This window comes from Salvelinus sp. IW2-2015, unplaced genomic scaffold (genome assembly GCF_002910315.2).
Source record: "Salvelinus sp. IW2-2015 unplaced genomic scaffold, ASM291031v2 Un_scaffold2548, whole genome shotgun sequence".
NCBI lineage: Eukaryota > Metazoa > Chordata > Actinopteri > Salmoniformes > Salmonidae > Salvelinus > Salvelinus sp. IW2-2015.
In genome coordinates, this window is record NW_019943861.1 from 117,870 (window position 1) to 124,742 (window position 6,873).

A 6,873-nucleotide genomic window follows, 5' to 3' on the forward strand; every position below is an offset into this window, starting at 1 on the left:
AGTTTTCCGTGTGTTCGGTCAGGTCAGTGCTTGTTTGTTTTTCTTTACGAGTTTTATCTCGGATTTGCTTATTTAACTACCAAGCTAGAGGCTTCGGATGAACTAGCACGTGTAGTTMACCAGGCCAGCTAACTAGCTAACTAGGTAGTTATGCTGATCAAACGTGGATGTGTGTTTGTGCATGTGTGAACAAATGTTTTTTAACGTGTTTTAACGCCAAAATGTGTCTGAAAATCGGGGTGCAAGAAAATACATTTATAATTCTTAAAAATACATGTTTATCATAACCATTACAGATAACAAGTCCCAATTGCTAATATATATTATTCCGTCAAAAATTACCATTTAATATTGATTTATTGAAACTTTATCGATCTTGAAAAAGGCAGTAACCTCAGCAACGTGGGGCTTGTTTGTAGAAGTTTATGGCTGTGCAATGATATAACCTTGTTTTGTTCATTTAGCAGACAACACGCTCTTATGTCCAGAGCCCACATCTCAGTCAAGACACCTGTTTTATAGTAAAAGCCATGATGGAATATAACAGAATAGAAAGAAGCCATTGCGAAGTGATCCGCGTCTTGTGTGTGAAAGTTGATCAGCGATCACTTGAAACGGGACTCAATTTGGCGAGTTAAAAGACCAATTTTTTTCAGTGTTGCAATCAAAAATCTATCTTTACAATATACAGATGTTAGATTTAGTTTATTCTACCTGTTATTTGGACTTTTCTAAATGAACAATTCCACATTGAACACAGCATGGTGATGGATTACGGACACAACATCTGTGTGGTGTGTAGGACTAGGCTTAATGATTTTGATTAAAATATGCTCGTTGTCTTTATCTAAACTGTTTTTGCRTATKWTCAGAACCTGTCTATGTTTAGGCAGGTTACAGCCAAGCCCTGGACTAACCAATTCTAACTGGCGCCAGCAGTTCGCAAAGTAGCCAAAGCGCAAAAATAGTCGACATGCAATTATTCCAAAACTGCAGCTCGTTGTTGGAACAAACCAGTCCATTTTGTAATGTTGGTGTTGAAAACCCTTGTCATTTGGGAAGGAATGTAGCTTGTGTCTCCCATCAGTTAGATACAGAGCCTTCAGAAAGTATTCAGACCCCTTGAATTTTTCCACATTTTGTTACATTACAGCCTTGTTCTAAAATGGATGGGGAAAAATCCCTCAATCTACACACACACTACCCCATAATGACATCACACTACCCCATAATTTTTTATTTATATATATATATTTTTTTTTTTTACCTTTATTTTACTAGGCAAGTCAGTTAAGAACAAATTCTTATTTTCAATGACGGCCTAGGAACAGTGGGTTAACTGCCTGTTCAGGGCAGAACGACAGATTTGTACCTTGTCAGCTCGGGGATTTGAACTTTGCACCTTTCGGTTACTAGTCCAACGCTCTAACCACTAGGCTACCCTGCCGCCCCATAATGACATCACACTACCCCATAATGACATCACACTACCCCATAATGAAAAGCTACAACTTTTTTGTTGTTGTAACTATTAAACATTTTAAAAAATATCACATTTTTACGTTCTAAATAGTATATTCTAAGATGTTCAAAACAGTGGTGGGCGGGAGGGTAGCAAAACTTTCCAGTGGGCATAACCATTCATCTTGAGGGGRGGGGGTGCAAAATGCAATCTGTTAATTATTATATCATATATAAAATGGACAGTATCTATTTTAATACAGACTTGCTCAAAACACGACTAATTATTTGAAAATGACAAATTACCCAATGGATTATGATAATTTTCTCCTAGAAAAGTGGGGGTACAACAACGTGTGTATGCACCCCTATTTAGAAAGTGAGGATGCAGGTGCTCCATTGCTCAGGCGCCTGTGTGTGTTTTCAAATACAATATTGTGTGTAATCACRGGCTATTCTTTGGGTGCTGAAATCAATCGTTTTTTGGTTACTTCATTTTATTTGACATCGAAGCTCCAGTCTGCCTGCGCTAGTCGCCGATCAACTCCATGGTAAATCGTAGAGTTCAGTTTAATCAGTTTAATATTGTCTTTGTCTTTTATAGATGGTGCAAATCGGTTAAACAGCTGCCACCATGCTGGGGACGACAACACGGGGAGACTGAGATTCCCTTATCGTTTGAGATGTCTCCAACATCCCGTCTTTTTTTATTTGAAGACGTTCCTGAATTATTCTCATCTGTGGTACCTGACACAGTCGAGGGATGCAAAATGTCCTGAAGAAAAAGAAGACTAAAGCCTCTGAGCAGGAACTGGAAAAACCTGCCATTAAGTAGGATCAAATGGATGGCCACCAATTGATGGGAGAGAAAAGGAACAACTACCTGAACATAAAGAGCAAACAGTGACAGAGTTGGAGAAAGAGAGGAAGAAACGTAAAAAGCAAAAGAAGAAAGAGAAGCAAATGGAGGTACCAGATCCTGACGAACGAACTGAAGAGAGAACTAAGAAAAAGTCAAACAAGATTCACACGCAACGAGACGAGGTGATGAGTAGCTGGAAGAAAAATGAGGGGATGGACAGTGGCCTCTCAGCGTCTGCAGTAGATGTCTCAGATGTAAGGGCTCCAGACTGACATCATTTAGACCCAGTAGGTTAAACCAGGGCTCCAGACTGACATCATTTAGACCCAGTAGGTTAAATCAGGGTCTCCCAGACTGACATCATTTAGACCCAGTAGGTTAAACCAGGGCTCCAGACTGACACATTTTTAGACCCAGTAGGTTAAACCAGGGCTCCAGACTGACATCATTTAGACCCAGTTAGGTTAAACCAGGCTCCAGACTGACATCATTTAGACCCAGTAGGTTAAACCACGGGCTCCCAGAACTGACATCATTTAGACCCAGTAGGTTAAACCAGGGCTCCAGACTGACATCATTTAGGACCCAGTAGGTTAAACCAGGGCTCCAGACTGACATCATTTAGACCCAGTAGGTTAAACCAGGGCTCCAGACTGACATCATTTAGACCCAGTAGGTTTAAATCAGGCTCCAGACTGACATCATTTAGACCCAGTAGGTTAAACCAGGGCTCCAGACTGACATCATTTAGACCCAGTAGGTTAAACCAGGGCTCAGACTGACATCATTTAGACCCAGTAGGTTAAACCAGGGCTCCAGACTGACATCATTAGACCGATAGGTTAAACCAGGGCTCCAGAACTGACATCATTTAGACACCAGTAGGTTAAACCAGGGCTCCAGACTGACATCATTTAGACCCAGTAGGTTAAACCAGGGCTCCAGACTGACATCATTTTAGACCCAGTAGGTTAAACCAGGGCTCCAGACTGACATCATTTAGACCCAGTAGGTTAAACCAGGCTCCAGACTGACATCATTTAGACCAGTAGGTTAAACCAGGCTCCAGACTGACATCATTTAGACCCAGTAGGTTAAACCAGAGCTCCAGACTGACATCATTTAGGACCCAGTAGGTTAAACCAGGGCTCCAGACTGACATCATTTAGACCCAGTAGGTTAAACCAGGGCTCCAGACTGACATCATTTAGACCCAGTAGGTTAAACCAGGCTCCAGACTGACATCATTTAGACCCAGTAGGTTAAACCAGGGCTCCAGACTGACATCATTTAGACCCAGTAGGTTAAACCAGGGCTCCAGACTGACATCATTTAGACCCAGTAGGTTAAACAGGGCTCCAGACTGAACACATCATTTAGACCCAGGTAGGTTAAACCAGGCTCCAGACTGACATCATTTAGACCCAGTAGGTTAAACCAGGCTCCAGACTGACATCATTTAGACCCAGTAGGTTAAAACCAGAGCTCCAGACTGACATCATTTAGACCCAGTAGGTTAAACCAGAGCTCCAGACTGACATCATTTAGACCCAGTAGGTTAAACCAGCTCCAACTGCTCATTTAGACCCAGTAGGTTAAACCAGGCTCCAGACTGACATCATTTAGACCAGTAGTTAAACCCAGGGCTCCAGACTGACATCATTTAGACCCAGTAAGGTTAAACCAGGGCTCACAGACTGACATCATTTAGACCCAGTAGGTTAAACCAGGGCTCCAGACTGACATCATTAGACCCAGTGGTAAACCAGGGCCCAGACTGACATCATTTAGACCCAGGGGTTAAACCAGGGCTCCAGACTGACAATCATTTAGACCCAGTGGTTAAACCAGGGCTCCAGACTGACATCATTTAAGACCCAGTAGGTTAAACCAGGGCTCCAGACTGACATCATTTAGACCCAGTAGGTTAAACCAGGGCTCCAACTGACATCATTTAGACCCAGTAGGTTAAACCAGGGCTCCAGACTGACATCATTTAGACCCAGTAGGGTTAAACCAGGGCTCCAGACTGACATCATTTTAGACCCAGTAGGTTAAACCAGGGCTCCAGACTTGACATCATTTAGACCCAGTAGGTTAAAACCAGGGCTCCAGACTGACATCATTTAGACCCAGTGGGTTAAACCAGGGCTCCCAGACTGACATCATTTAGACCCAGTAGGTTAAACCAGGCTCCAGACTGACATCATTTAGACCCAGTAGGTTAAACCAGGGCTCCAGACTGACATCATTTAGACCCAGTAGGTTAAACCAGGGTCCAGACGACATCATTTAGACCCATAGGTTAACCAGGGCTCCAGACTGACATCATTTAGACCCAGTAGGTTAAACCAGGGCTCCAGACTGACATTCATTTAGGAACCAGTGGGTTAAACCAGGGCTCCGAACTGACATCATTAGAACCCAGTAGGTTTAAACCAGGGCTCCAGACTGACATCATTTAGACCCAGTAGGTTAAAACCAGGGCTCCAGACTGACATCATTTAGAACCAGTAGGTTAAACCAGGGCTCAGACTGACATATTTTAGACCAGTAGGTTAAACCAGGGCTCCAGACTGACATCATTTAGTCGTTTGACACCCTAAAGCCGTCTGCATAGGTAAGATTTAGACTTGATGTGACAGTTATTTATTATTTTTTTTTTTATTATTTTTATGTCTCATTGGTGTGAGCTGCACAATCTACATCACCTGACTCAAACTGTCCTATCTGTGTGTGAGGCTGAAACCATTGTTAACAGTACTGTCATGAAAGCCTCTGTGTCTGCTGGGCCTGCTGCTGGACAAAAAGCACTGGGTATTAAGACATTGTGTTTTGAGTTTCGTCTTACTCAGGTGGTGGACTAGACACATAAATTAGCCTATGATATTAGTTCACATAAAGATGTAGGCAAATTATTTATATTGAAAAAAAGAAAATTCAGAACATTCTGGAGCCCAATTTTAAGAGTCATCAAATATAACAAAACTATAGCCTAATTGTCAACCCACAATGCATCACTGGATTAGGTTGAACATCAAAATATCCTGAATCATGCATTTTTTGGGGGGTGCGACCAAATCATGGGCTGTGGCCACCAACTGAAAAAGTACCAGTGTTACAGGAGAACAGTTTGGAGTCTGGAAGCCCCTAGGTTACCGCGCTAACCTGGAGCCCTAGGTTACGCGCTAGCCTGGAGCCCTAGGTTACCGCGCTAGCCTGGAGCCCTGGTTACCGCGCTAGCCTGGAGCCTAGGTTACCGGCGCTAGCCTGGAGCCTAGGTTACCGCGCTAGCCTGGAGCCCTAGGTTACCGCGCTAGCCTGGAGCCCTAGGTTACCGCGCTAGCTGAGCCAGGTTAGGCTAGCTGGTGCCTAGGTTACGCGCTAGCCTGGAGCCCTAGGTTACTGGTAGCTGGAGCCTAGGTTACCGCGCTAGCCTGGAGCCTAGGTTTACCGCGCTAGCCTGGAGCCCTAGGTTAACCGCGCTAGGCCTGGAGCCCTAGGTTACCGCGTAGCCTGCGAGCCTAGGTTACCGCGCTAGCCTGGAGCCCTAGGTTACCGCGCCTAGCCTGGAGCCCTAGGTTACCGGCTAGCCTGGAGCCCTAGGTTACCGCGCTAGCCTGGAGCCCTAGGTTACCGCGGCTAGCTGGAGCCTAGGTTACCGCGCTAGCCTGGAGCCCTAGGTTACCGCGCTTAGCCTGGAGCCCTAGGTTACCGCCGCTAGCCTGGAGCCTAGGTTACCGCGCTAGCCTGTGAGCCCTAGGTTACGCCGCTAGCCTGGAAGCCCTAGGTTACCGCGCTAGCCTTGGAGCCCTAGGCTTACCTGCGCTAAGCCTGAGCCCTAGGTTACCGCGCTAGGCCCTGGAGACCCTAGGTTACCCGCGCTAGCCTGGAGCCCTTAGGTTACCGCGCGCTTAGCCTGGAGCCCTTAGGTCAACCGCGCTTAGCTGGAGCCCTTAGGTTACCGCGCTAGCCCTGGAGCCTAGGTTACCGCGCTAGCCTGGAGCCCTAGGTTCACCGCGCTAGTTGGAGCCCTATCACGCGTACTACCCGGCACGCGCGCTAGCTCTGGAGCCCTAGGTTACCGCGACTAGCCTGGAGCCCTAGGTCGTAAGCCCGGCTAGGCCTGGGCTAGCTGGCCCTGGTTACCGCGCTAGCCTGGAGCGCCCTAACAGGTTACCGCCTAGCCTGGGCCCTAGGTATACTCGCGCTAAGCCTGGAGCGCCCTCGGTTACCAGGCGCTAGCTGGGCGCCTCGGTTACTGGCTAGCCTGGAGCCCTACGTTACCCGCGGCGCTCTGAGCGAGCCTGGACGCCCTCGGTTTACCGCGCTAGCGCTGGCAGCCCTAAGGTTACCGCGCTAGCCTGGAGCCCTAGCGTTGACCGCGGGCTAGCCTGGCGGCCCTAGAGTTTACCGCCGCTAGCCTTCGGCGCCCTCGCGTTACCGCGCTTAGCCTGGCGCCCTCGGTTACCGCGCTAGCCTGGCGCCCTCGGTTACCGCGCTACGCCTGGCGCCCTCGGTTACCGCCGCTAGCCTGGCGCCCAATTTCC